The sequence below is a fragment of the Zalophus californianus genome, chromosome 5, assembly GCF_009762305.2.
Source record: "Zalophus californianus isolate mZalCal1 chromosome 5, mZalCal1.pri.v2, whole genome shotgun sequence".
NCBI classification, from domain to species: Eukaryota; Metazoa; Chordata; class Mammalia; order Carnivora; family Otariidae; genus Zalophus; species Zalophus californianus.
This window is the reverse complement of record NC_045599.1, coordinates 47,172,184-47,185,996: the sequence shown is the minus strand read 5'-3', so window position 1 is coordinate 47,185,996 and position 13,813 is coordinate 47,172,184. Positions and strand designations below refer to the sequence as shown.

Sequence of the window (13,813 nt, the reverse complement as noted above, 5' to 3'; positions counted from 1 at the left end):
AGGAAGCTGCACTCCCTTGGTTGTGAGTCTAAAATGTTGTTGGTATGTTTTTGTGCTTAATCATCATATTACTATCCAATTGGAAGAAAGATATCATAGTAGAAGAAATGTCATATCAATATCAATCATCTTCACAAATTTAAAGATTCATGCTAACTGAAGATAGTAGCCTGTCAGCTACCAGAAGACAGGAAATTTTGTCTGTTTTATTCACTGCTATATCCCTAGAACCTATGACACAGGCCCATAGTAAGAGACCAACAATTATTTGTTTAGCAAACAAACTAATAAACAGCTTGATAGTTTCCCATGCAATAGCCAGGCAACAGCAATAACACCACAGAGTTGTGTTCCAAATCTGCCATTCATTCTTCTCAACAGACATTTTTAGGTATTCACTATGTGCCAATCACTCTATTAGATGCTGTGTACGTAAAAATAATACACATAAAAAGGATGGTAGGGAAAGGAAAAATGTCTTTATGAAGCTCTCAATAATTTTTTTAAAAAATCATATTTACATCATTTAAAAAGGGGTGCTTAGGTGACTCAGTTAAGCGTCTGACTCTTGATTTCAGCTCAGGTCATGATCTCAGGGTCATGAGATCGAGTCCCATGTCAGGCTTCACACTCAGCAGGGAGTCTGTTTAAGATTCTCTCCCTCTCCCTCTGCTCCTCCTCCCACTCACACGCGCTCTCTCTCTCTAAAAAATAAAGAAATCTTTTTTAAAAAAAGATGCAATTGAATAATAGTGCTTTTCTTTTCCTCAAATATTGTATCAAATATTAAGGTGCAACTTAATCATAGACTATCAGATTCCACCTAGCTCTTAAAACCTAACACAATCTCTATCAGTAGAAATAAACATTCCCCCTACAAAAAAGTACTATGGATTTGACTCTATCTGGTTTTATTGATTGTGCCCTAATTAGGTATCTCATTTAAGCTCTCTTTCCAAGCTCATAAGGGGAGTTTTCCTTTCATTTCTTGCTTAGCCCAAGTGTTGGGGTTTGTTTTTTTTTTTTTTTTTTTTTTTCTCTATTTTGAGGCTTTTCAGACCAAGCTAATCATGGGCACCTTTCCAAAATGTTTAAGAATTAGAAAAAGGAGTTGATTGCTTAATTCTTGCTTCTGAGTTGGAGCTTGTGTTAATTAGCTAAAGCCAGAGTCCTCAGCATGCTCTCCAGGGCCCGTGAGCCACTGATTAGCAGTGACAGGGCCATCTGGCCTTCCTGCTGCATACTGGAGAAAGTGTCTTTTGGCATAAAAATCAGGGATGCCTGTAATTTAGAATGAGTCAAGAGCTGCCACCCTTCTAAAAAAGACATGGTGTCTGACTACAGTATGAGGCCTGTCCCAAAAGAAGCTGTCGATGGCCACCAATGCCACCACCTAAAAACTCAGCCCCACTCTCCCACCTGCAGAGTCGCCTCCTACCTACCGTCAGCTACTCTCACTCCTCAACGCTCCCCTTCTGATAGTGTTCCTTCCTCCATCAATCACCACACCAAAGTTGACAAACCTTGACTCAAGGCTTGTGTGTACTTTCTGGTTGTTTCCAAATAGATATTCATTAAAGAGATGCCAAATTGGAAACGATAAAGGAGTTGGAACAATCAGAGGGATGTGTCCGAGAAGCCAGGATTTGGCACGTGGATAAGCCCAAGATGAGCAGAATTAGCTCTGCCCTGCTTGCTCTTCATCCATGCAGCCTGGAACTGAAGAAGAAAGGGAGGATAGGGATGACAAACATTCCATGGGGAGAGATTGGTTAGGTGCCCACTGGTCTATCTTGATGTAATCAGCAGCATGCACTCACTGAAATGTTGAAGATAGCCAGCACTCTTGGCTTACCCAAGCCAATGGTGTCCAGGCAGTGCATCCAGGGTAGGTTTATTCCAGGAAAACCAAATAACCATATGACCCTCAGTCACTAGACCATGTATCTAGTTCGAGGATCAAAATAAATGGTCACTATAATGGTGCCTGAGGACCTCTAGGTCAAGGAGCATGGTCCTTGTAAACCCCACTTATTACCTGAGGCCATTATTAGACTAAGGACTGATGCCAATAAAAGAGAAGTGAAAACTGGACTCCCCTGGGGAAAAAATCCATTTGATGGCAAAGCTTCACAGATTATTCTTTCATGACCTCATGGACAAGATTGTCAATGCAGGCTGGCAAAACATTGAAACAGCTGAATGGGTGAGCATTGTATGCTGGGTTGGTTCAATAACCACAGTGGTAAATATACTATATCTCATGTAATTTGCCTTGAACCTCACTTTGGATCTCAGAGTATTGCCCTTCATGTATATTCACTAGAGTCTCACAAGCCTGACCAATTCCTAATGAGTTAAGGAGGCTTTACTCTGTATTAATTGAAAAGTTTGCCCTTTTAAGTTGCCCAAATTTGTTTCAGTCACTGGGCGTCTTATTGCTGAATTATTTTGGTTGCAAGCTTTTGTGATTTGTACTAATACTTTTCTTGTAGCCAAAGAGTCTGGACAGGTCTGAGAAGCCTGCAAAAACCCACAGATTCTTCCTCTTCAGGCTCTTTGTCAACTGAATGTTCTCAGATGATCCAACGTAGACATTCTACACTGGTGTGGGTGAGAAGAGATGCAAAGATACAAGAACTCTCTTTCTGATGGGAAGGACTCTACACCTCATGTTAGAAACTACACCCCACCCACCTGGAAGAATTCCAGTCTTTCAGGGAACCAGCACTAAAATTCACCCTGGCAGCCATACTTATTGCTCTTGATTACAAAAAGTGCAACAGGTTTAACTGTCACGCATCTGACAAAGTTCTATGCAAATTCAGATACTCCCAATGGTGTACATGTCATCTCTGATTTCTCATATTCAGTTTGGCAAGCTTCTATTATCTACAGAAACTCCTCTAGGTGTGCCAGTATCCATTCTGCATATTATGTTTCTTCCTCAGGTCTTATGGTTCTAAATAAGAAAGTAAAGAGAAGATGATTGTATTGTTTTTTTATAGCTTCTCTCTTATAGGAACCCAAAGCTCTGAATAAATATTTAGGTTGAATGAATTTAAAAAAAAAAAGGAGTAAAATTGCTCTTTGGAGAGGAACATTAATTCTTCCAACTTTCTTATGTGTCATTTAACAAATTACCCATTCCAAGGCACTAAATGGCTCTCAGCGGCCAGGCTGACTTAACAGCCGTGCAAGCAGCAACCTTTTATTTCTAATTTACTATGACATTTGATCATCTTGCCAATCCTTCATAACTGTGAGAACAATAAGCAGACAAAGCCAACTCTGCAGACTAAGAGATCGCCCACCCATGGGTCTCAGAGGCCAACCTACAGTAATCAACCTTTCCTCCCTGAGATAAAATCCCATAAAATCATTCAAAGAATATGCATTTAGTGAGGGTCTATGGTGTGCCAGGTCTAGCTTCTCCAGGTCAGTGGGCAGTACATACATAATGAGAGAGTCGGATTGACTTTAGCTTTTTTCTTTTCAGACACTAAATGACAGGAGAACTTGACCCTAAAGAATGGACTCCGGTATAACTAGAAAGGAGCTAACATTACTCAATACCTCCTAAAACTCTCATACTTTTTTATGTATGACAACTAACTAAGAAATAAATTAGAATATGTTAAGAAAATTTAGGCTCTGAGAGGTTAAGTGTAATTTGCCTAAAGACACATAACTAATGTATGGCACAATCTGAATTTAACCTATCTTTTGAGCAAGATTGAGCCTTATTTGCTTCCAATCTACATATGAATTAGCAAGAGGCTACAGATAAAAAATATGATGCAAGTTTTGGCTTTAGCAATGAAAAGTATAGTGTTCCTATCAAGGAAGCACAATTTTCAGATTGTGGGAGATTTCACCCTTTCACGCTGAGACTCAGCAGGTCTTATGACTCAGGCTGGAAAACACAATACCAATAGGCATTATACAAGAGCTGTCCCCTCCAAACACTTGAATTGCCCTGTTTAAAAAACAAACAACTTTTTTTTTAAAAAAAAAGCACAAGTTTGTTCTTCATGGCTCTAGAAGACCAACTAGAAAAACAGAATGACCTTCCTTACAATCCCTTGGAAGGCCAGAGGATTGAAAATAAATACGCTGGGTTACAGTTTAGGTATGAATAGTTGAGGACCTAAAACAATCATCATTGTGAGCAGACAGATTCATTTAAAAGAGATGCCATCAAAAAGTGATGACAGAGCAGAGGGCGGCCAGTCACAGAGGAGACCAATATTTTTGAGTCCAAGAGCACCTGCCCGGAAGCAGAGTCACCAGCCATCCCAACAGCCACCTGTGCTCCGCAAGGAACGTGCAGCTGTCTGTCTGACGCAAGCAGTAGACCGGAACTATGGTCCCACATGCAGTGGCAGGCAGACCTTGGGTTTATCACTGAGAGGTATAACCCTCCAACGCAGCACTTTGCCCTTGGCGTTCCCTATTCCCAGGATGCTTATGTCCTGGACATCTGCGTGGCTCACAGCTCTACTTCATTCAGGCCTCTGTTTTAGTGCACCCCCTTCCTTGAGCACCCTCTCCACTGTATACTCTCCATGTATTTGCATGCTTTATTTTACTGCACATTTAATTTACTGTCTGGCATTATAAAAAAAATGTTTTCTTGTCTCCTTCCCTGAAATGTCAGTTCCATGAGGCAGAAATGTTATTTTGCTCTCTGATGGATCCCTCATGCCTAGACCTTGGCATCTGGTAGACCCTCATGCAATAAATGGATGTAAAATGGATGAATTTTTCTTTAAGTGTAGTTTGTATCTCCTCACAACAAATACTTTCCTAACAGTGCCTCTTGATGCAAAAATTACTAGGATAGGTAACTATTTCTGTTATACATCTTATTTTAATGCAACAATTCAGCCTTGAAAATGAAAGCATCCACTGGTGAACAGTGCCAAATCCAACCTTCAGTTTTTCAGTACTATACCAAGAAATCACTGTTAAACTTTTCAATAAAATCAACATATAAATTATGTCATATTATAATGTTGTAGACTGAACAATATACTACCCATATTTCCATTTTCCAAACAAAAATCAACACTAGCCATTTTGAATTTCAAATTCTAATTCTAAAACTTGAATATTCAAATGGAAGTTTAAAAAAAAATCATTGTTCATTGAACTGCTTAAATTTGGGAAACCTTAGATTACCTAGATGCCATTCACCCATTTAAAAATCAAGTAAGTGGCTGTCCAGTTTTCCCAACACCATTGGACAGCCACATGCAGGAGAATGAAACTGGACCATTTCCTTACACCACACACAAAAATAGACTCAAAATGGTTGAAAGACCTCAATGTGAGACAGGAGTCTATCAAAATCCTAAAGGAGAACACAGGCAGCAACCTCTTCGAACTCAGCTGCAGCAACTTCTTCCTAGAAACACCGCCAAAGGCAAGGGAAGCGAGGGCAAAAATGAACTATTGGGATTTCATCAAGATAAAAAGCTTTTGCACAGCAAAAGAAACAGTCCACAAAACCAAAAGACAACCAACAGAATGGGAGAAGATATTTGCAAATGACATATCAGATAAAGGGCTAGTATCCAAAGTCTATAAAGAACTTATCAAACTCAACACCCAAAGAACAAATAATCCAATCAAGAAATAGGCAGAAGACTTAAACAGACATTTTTCCAAAGAAGACATCCAAATGGCCAACAGACACATGAAAAAGTGCTCAACATCGCTCGGCATCAGGGAAATCCAAATCAAAACCTCAATGAGATACCACCTCACACCCGTCAGAATGGCTAAAATTAACAAGTCAGGAAATGACAGATGTTGGCGGGGATGCGGAGAAAGGGGAACCCTCCTACACTGTTGGTGGGAATGCAAGTTGGTGCAATCACTCTGGAAAACGGTATGGAGGTTCCTCAAACAGTTGAAAATAGAGCTACCATATGATCCAGCAATTGCACTACTGGGTATTTACCCCAAAGTTACAAATGTAGGGATCCAAAGGGGTAATTGCACCCCAATGTTTATAGCAGCAATGTCCACAATAGCCAAACTATGGAAAGAGGCAAGATGTCCATCAACAGATGAATGGATAAAGAAGTTGTGGTATATATACACAATGAAATATTATGCAGCCATCAAAAGGAATGAAATCTTACCATTTGCAAAGACGTGTATGGAACTGGAGGGTATTATGCTGAGTGAAATAAGTCAATCAGAGAAAGACATGTATCTTATGATCTCACTGATATGAGGAATTCTTAATCTCAGGAAACAAACTGAAGGTTGCTGGAGTGGTGGGGGGTGGGAGGCAGGGGGTGGCTGGGTGATAGACATTGGGGAGGGTATGTGCTATGGTGATTGCTGTGAATTGTGTAAGACTGTTGAATCACAGACCTGTACCTCTGAAACAAATAATACATTATATGTTTAAAAAAAAGAAGATAGTAGGAAGGGAAAAATGAAGGGGGGGATATCGGAGGGGGAGACAAACCATGAGAGACTATGGACTCTGAGAAACAAACTGAGGGTTCTAGAGGGGAGGGGGGTGGGGGGATGGGTTAGCCTGGTAACGGGTATTAAAGAGGGCACGTATTAAATGGAGCACTGTGTGTTAAACGCAAACAATAAATCATGGAACACTACATCAAAAACTAATGATGTACGTATGGTGATTAACATAACATAATAAAATTTCAAAAAAAAATCAAGGAAGTTAAGGGGCGCCTGGGTGGTTCAGTCAGTTAAGTGTCTGCCTTCAGCTCAGGTCATGATCTAGGCGTCCTGGGATGGAGCCCTATGTTGGACTCCTTGCTCAGCAGGGAATCTGCTTCTCCCTCTGTCCCACCCCCACTCACGTGCGTGCGCTCACACTCTCTCTATCTCTCTCTCTCTGAAATAAACAAAAATCTCAAAAAAAATCAAGTTAAAAAGTATTATATTTACTTGCGTATTTCCCCCCAAAAGGAAAAGATAGATAACTGCTGTCCGGCTGCACATCTTTTCTCCGCCAAGTGTTCATCAAAAGTTTTACCCTGAAAAGTACAACACGTCAGAGAAAGAGTTGCCCACAGTTTATTTAACAAATAAACTTTCGCTTTGGGCCTATCTCTTCAGTTACCCCTTCCCCAAGCAGTCACTCTGTTCTCATTTTTAGGAGCTAGTCTCAGTTGCTGCCCACAAACACCTACCTGAAGATGCTTTCTTACTCTTTACCTCCTGCCCACTTTGGTGATGAAATATATGCTAAACTTTGTTGTTAAGCAGCTACAGAAACCTTCAGAACATGCCCAGAGTCTGATACACCTCACCACCTGCCATCACCCAGGCTGAGCTGCCATATTTCTCTACTACATTACTACCATGGCTCCCTGACTGGTTTACCTACCTCCACACTTGCCCCTTTCATTCTAAAACTGAAGTCAGATCATGTCACAATGCTGCTCAAAACTCTGCAAATCTCCCCAGGTACTCAGAGTGAAAGTTCTGATGTTCACAATGACCTGCAGGTCCCTCCCCTTACTTCACAGACTTCTTTTTCTGCTACTCTGGCCCTCACCCACTTTGTTCCAGTCAGTGGGTTCCTTGCTGCTCCTTGAATATACCCCTGTCTTACAGCACTGCAGTGGCTGTTCAAATGGCTTGGAAAACTCTTCCCGCATATGTTAGTCTGCTCAACTCCCTCACTTTCTTCATGTTTTTTGCTCAAATGTCATCTTCCCAAGAAGACCTTCCCTAGTCATCTTTTTTATTGTCACAACCTGCTGTCCACCATCCCAGCACCCACCCACCCCCATCTTCTCTAGCAGGCTGTACTGTTTTTTAATTTTTCCACTGTACTTACTATCTCCTAACATACTACCTATTCTTGGTTATTTTTTATGTTTATGTATATTGCCTGTCTCCCTCTGTGAGGACAAAGATCTTCACTTTGTTCAGTGATATATCCAGGGAGCCTAAAACCATCCCTGGCATGAAACAAAGGGTTCATTTAAATCTTTTTAAATTAATTAACTAGTGATTCTAATAATTTAGCATGTGCTATTAATCAACCAATCAACAAGTACATTTGTATTTGTTCTATGTAATCCTAGGCAGTATGGAGGTTTGGTGGGGGGGTTGTTGTTTATTTTCATTTTAGCACAAACTATCTGTCCTCTGAGAGCTTACAGTCTAGTTGGAGAGAGCACAGGTAATCAGCAATATCAAAAAGATTAAGGATGGAGAATAATAGATCACTAAAAAAAAATTCTGTGCATTTGCATGCATTTATGCAATAATTGGTCACTGGGCACCTGCTTTGAACCAGTACTACGCTAGCCTATAGATATTGGGGTGAACACATATATCTGGTCCCTTCCTTGGAACTTGGATTCTAATGAAGCAAACAGACAATGAGCCAATGAATAAATTGACAAAATCATTACAGAAATACCCCATGGAAATAAACAAGATGTGCCATGGAGAACAGCAACCACACCAACTACAATCAGCAGATAAATGCAGACAGGGAGGGAACTAGGGCCTCAGGGTCAACCTCAGGGTCATCCCACCCCTAATCTCTTACTACTGCTGCCACCGGCCCCTCTGGAAAGCAGAGGGCAAGGGAGAGGTGGAGAGGGTCTGGAGGGACAACTGGAAGATATAGGGCATGAGCTAATGTTCTGTGGCGTGTGTGCATGTGCGCATGTGTATATAAAAACATGCCCAAATATGCCCAAAAGAATTCCAGGGACTCCCCAACTTTTCCTCATAGTCTCATCTACTGTTATATCCACTGCACATTCACTTCCTCCTTATGTCTCTCCAGTGGGACAATCTGACTCCATTTTCCAGGTATATTTTCTCTAATATAGTTTATTGTTTTGAAAATAGCCATTGTCATCCCTTATACTTTCATTAACTAAGTTCACAAATCTCAGCAACTTCAAGTTTTCTTCATAGATAAAATTTTTCTCTTTTAGATTTTTAGTCTTCTAAAAAGCCTGTTCAATTTCTCCCCATTTTTTTGAATACATAAAATAAAACAAAATTTTTATCCCACTTATTTGTAAGTTAATGGTTTATTTGCATGAAAATGAACCTTTTCAAATTTGATTGGCATGTGAGGGCTAACCTCACTTAATTTTTAAAGATCTTTTTAAAAACTAAGTGGCCCATTAAGGCAGGTGCTTTAAATTACCCATATTAATATGCACAGAAAGTAATTTCACATTTAAATTCTCAGAAATCATATACAAAGCTAAAACACACCTCAGACTCAATAATAACAATAATACCTAATATTTCTTTATTTAAATTCAATTAGCCAACTTACAGCACATCATCAGTTTCAGATGTAGTGTTCAATAATTCATCAGTTGCGCATAACACCCAGTGTTCATCACATTGTGTGCCCTCCTTCACACCCATCCCCCGGTTACCCCATCTCCCCACCCACCTCCCCTCCAGAAATTCCCAGTTTGTTTCCTATAGCTAAGAGTCTCCCATGGTTTTTCTCCCTCTCAGATGACTTCCCATTCAGTTTTCCCTCCCTTCCCCTACGGTCCTCTGCCCTCATATTTCTTGAACACTTGTTATGTGTCAGATATTATGCTACTTTACAATATTATTTAATTCTCATGACCAAGGAAATAGGTACTATTATTACCCCACTTTACAATGAAAACAAATGGAGGCACAAGAAGGTTAGGTAACTTTCTCAAGATCACAGAGATAACATGTGCTAAGAACTGGATTGAAGCTGTTTAACTACAGCTGAGCCCACAATCTACCAGGAAGTAAGAGCACAGTGTTGTCCAGAGGTCTGTCCAACCACACACCTGACCAATCACACTCCTGACCAGTCAAAGTCCAATCACACTCCTGACCCATCTTTCCCTACCTAGATATTCTGAAGGACAAAGAACTCTGATTATACTTATTGGCCATCCCATAATAATAATAATAATAGAAAAATATGTTAAAGTGGTACTTTTTAGTGAAAAGCAAATTAGAGGACAAATGAGAATATTATGATCTCATTTGTAAAAAAAGGATAGATCTTTATAAAATCATTGTCCATAGTTATATTTAACAAATATATGGAACATACATAATAAAGTGACTAGGTGTTCTAAAGTCACAGAAAGTTGCTAGAAAAGAAAAATCTTTCAATACACAGAGTTGCCTCCAAAGAGTGCTCAAAGGGGGTGAAGGTGTATTTGCATTCTACGACACCCTTCTATAACATTTAAATTATTTACTGCAAACTTAAGTTATCACAGTAACTACACTAATACCTCATCACGAGGTAAAGGCTGACATGACAATAACTCCAGTAACTTCATCACATAAGAGCATTCCTGGTTGTCTGGAATTTATTCCAAGGCTGTAATATTAAACTCTTTGTTCCCTTTATCTTGCTAGCTACTTATGTTAGTAACTATTCACAAAAAAAATTAAAAATTAGCAGCCACAAAATATTTCTGTGTGTGTGTGTGAAAAAGAAAAGATGAGCAAGGGGAGGAGGGGAAAGGGAGAGGGAAAGAGAGAATCTTAAGCAGGCTCCATGCTTAGCACAGAGCTCGACATGGGGCTGGATCGCACAACCCTAAGCTCATGACCTGAGTCGAAATCAACAGCTGGATGCTTAACTGAGGCACCCAGATGTCCCTAAAATATCTATTCAATATGGCTTTGTTAATGTCTTTTGAAAGTTAAATACATCCAATTAAGAAAACAGATACAGATTGTCCTTCCATAGCCTTGAAAATCTATGAGTGTTTTAACAGCCAACAGATGGCAAACACTGGACCAGTGAAGAATGATAAAGCTGTGACTTAATAACTGCCTCAAAAGGGAGAAGTATCAAGACAATAACTTGATTCTTGTCTATTTTCCAGTTATATTAATTCCAGCAGTCTGTCTAGATGCATGGAAGCAAACAATCTTGGCATCAGGCCAGGCATAAATTTGTGTGGGAGCACAAGCAGTACCTGGAATAGTTTCAACCACAGATCTTGCCTCCTATCTTGTTAATCAGCCGTGTACTTACATGGAACATCACATCACAGAAAATCTTGAAAGCTGAAGATGAGATATTCATTTAGACTTAGCCTTTTTTTTCCCAATGCTGTGTACCGTGACTGATGTAGTACCAAACTCTAGAATCTAAATGGGGGGCTATAGATGGCGAAGTTCAAAGGAAGATGATTAGTTACAGCAACAACTTGTTGGAGAAAAAAATATATAGGTATTAAATTCTTAGGATCTGTAAATAGTAAACTGGTTAAATAAATTAAGGAGGATTCATATACTGAAATGCTAAGGAGGCACTGAACTCATGCAAAACATGATGCAAATCAATATTCAACTTTATGACAAACTTGACATAGTTTCCTCCAATGATCATTCAACATTAGCATCCTAGACTGGAGAAGGCATAATATTCTCACATATTATACACCAACACATCACTGGTCAAGCAAGATGAGTTTGTTGCCCTTGTCAGCATTCCCAGAACCTATTTGTCCCTCAGTCCTAGGAAGCATATGGCTTTCATGCCCCACTAATTATGACCACAGCTCTGCTGCTCGATATCGTATGTCATCTCAAGTGCCAAAGTCATCTTCACATATCACTTTAACTAGTTCTTTTTGCTTCACATACTCTAATGTGTGGCTCCTGAAGCAGTGGATAAAATCCTTTCTTTGAGGAAGATGACATGGTGGCACTTGGGGATCAAATAAACCTGATTTTGAATCTAACTTCTACCACTGATTAGCCATAGGACTGGAGCAAGGTATTAAACCTTTACGAGACTTAGTTTTCTCATCTTTTTTTTTCTAACAGATTTTATTTATTTATTTAAAAGAGAGAGAGCTCAAGAGCTTGAGAGAGAGTGAGCACATGGGGGAGTGTGCTGAGGGAGAAGCAGACTCCTCACTGAGCAGGGAGCCAGATGTGGGGCTCGATCCCAGGACCCTGGGATCATGACCTGAGCTGAAGGCAGACGCTTAACTGACTGAGCTACTTGGAAGCCCCTCAGTTTTCTCATCTTGAAAGTGTGACTGATCTTCCTTGCAGCTTAATGGATTAAATGAGATCACGTAAAATGACTGTAAAGTGCTCTGCACAGTGCCTGGCAAATAGCAAGTGCCCAGCAAATAACAGTTTCTAATTCTAGAGTTTTTGAACCTTCTTCATAGCATACCTTTTCTGCCTTTCCATCACACTTCCAAGGATCAAGAATGTTCAAACCATTATACTGATACAATAAAAGAATCTCTTGGCCATAGTGCATGTTAAACTAACTAGATGGAATTTCATCAGACATACACCAAAGATCTGAATTTTACAACAGAGAAAAATCTCACAATGGTGCTTTCTTTTTGTGGGGGGTATATAACAGTGACATATTCTCTTTGTGCCAGATTTGATGAAAATTCAAAAACTTTAAATTAAACTAAATGAAATACACATGAGATTGCCCCTGGGAAAATTCAATCAAATTAGTTTTCAATTTTCTGTGTTTGCACAGACAGGAAACCAAATCAATAAAATCCATAGATGACTGAAACAAAAAGAAATCTAGTTTGAAACAACAACCTTGCCCTTCTGAAGCCTTTGGTCTGGAAGGTTTGCAAATGGTACTGACTTCAATTATCATCATTAGCTGAAAGTACAATTCCCCAGGGAGAGGCCAGGCATGAAGAGCAGCAAAAATAGTGAACAATGCTCACAGCCAAGTAGTGGAGTGTGGGCAGTGCTCAGAGACCAAGTACGTGCTTGATGGTGAGCAACTAATCACAAGGAAGTCCCCCTCATCTCAGACAGTTCTGCAGGAAGACAGTAATCCCAAAATAGCCCACACTAAAGCAGCCTGGAAACCCACAGGGGAGATCTCCAGCTTTTCTCAGACTTTCCTGGCTTGAGGAAGAGTGAGCAGTGACAGTCTAAGTGAACGAAGCTGACTTCCCTTACTCGTTCACTCCTTCCTCACAATGTATATTAAAAAATACAAATTTTTAAAAAGCCCATGTCACAAATGGGCAGTCAGGAGCTGAATCCATCTGATAGATGTGTTTTGTTTGGCTTACAGAGTTTAAAAGAAAAAATTTTTTTTTTAATTTGTCAACACTTAAGAGAGATTTCACATAAAATCTAGATGTCTGGCTCCCCTTAAAGATTTCAGAGACTTGGCAATGCCAGGCCAGCATGCCCAGTGGAGACAAGGAAGTGAACTCTCTTTCAAGGGGGGGTAGACTTTCAAATTTGCCACAGTCCCCCCCACACCCTGTTCTGTCACCCAGCCCCCCACACTCATTTGCATGAGCTGCTGGGCACTGGTAGCTTTGTGAGTGCCCAGGGCACTCCACTGGAAGGCCATCAAGAACATCAAGCCAAATGTGACAATCAAATCTTAAGTAGCAACAAATATGTCTATTAATCAAAACTGAAAACGTAACAGCAGAGAACTAAATTGTTGAGTAGAAAAACTCGACTGGCTGTGCAAATATATGGGCTTCCCTCCCAAGGCGACTACTATGTGAAATTAGGCAGCTACTTAGTCTTTTCTAAACCTCACTGTCCTCAGTAACAAGTGGAGAGGTTGATACCAGAGTCATAGTATAGGTTATAGAATATGATTTCTGTTATTTTAATTTGATTATGATCCTGAATTACTCTAAGCAATAGATGACAAAAGAATAAGTCAAAGAGTTCTATTATAGATGTTTTTAAAGTTCTCATAAAAATATTCTAATGAATCATCCTGCTGATGATTCACATTATTCTCCACACTTACGCAATTCAAAATACACATAGTTAAGTGCTGGGG

General features: G+C 39.9%; 1 long non-coding RNA gene across 1 annotated transcript in view; it reads right to left on the bottom strand.

Moving 5' to 3' along the window:
* Window positions 1-7,355, bottom strand: part of LOC113929567 — a 120,135-nt gene extending 112,780 nt beyond the window's left edge. Inside the window, exon 1 of the long non-coding RNA XR_003522242.1 lies at window positions 7,185-7,355. This is a non-coding gene — a long non-coding RNA (uncharacterized LOC113929567). The remainder of the gene's footprint in view (window positions 1-7,184) is intronic.
* Window positions 7,356-13,813: the final 6,458 nt, after the last annotated feature.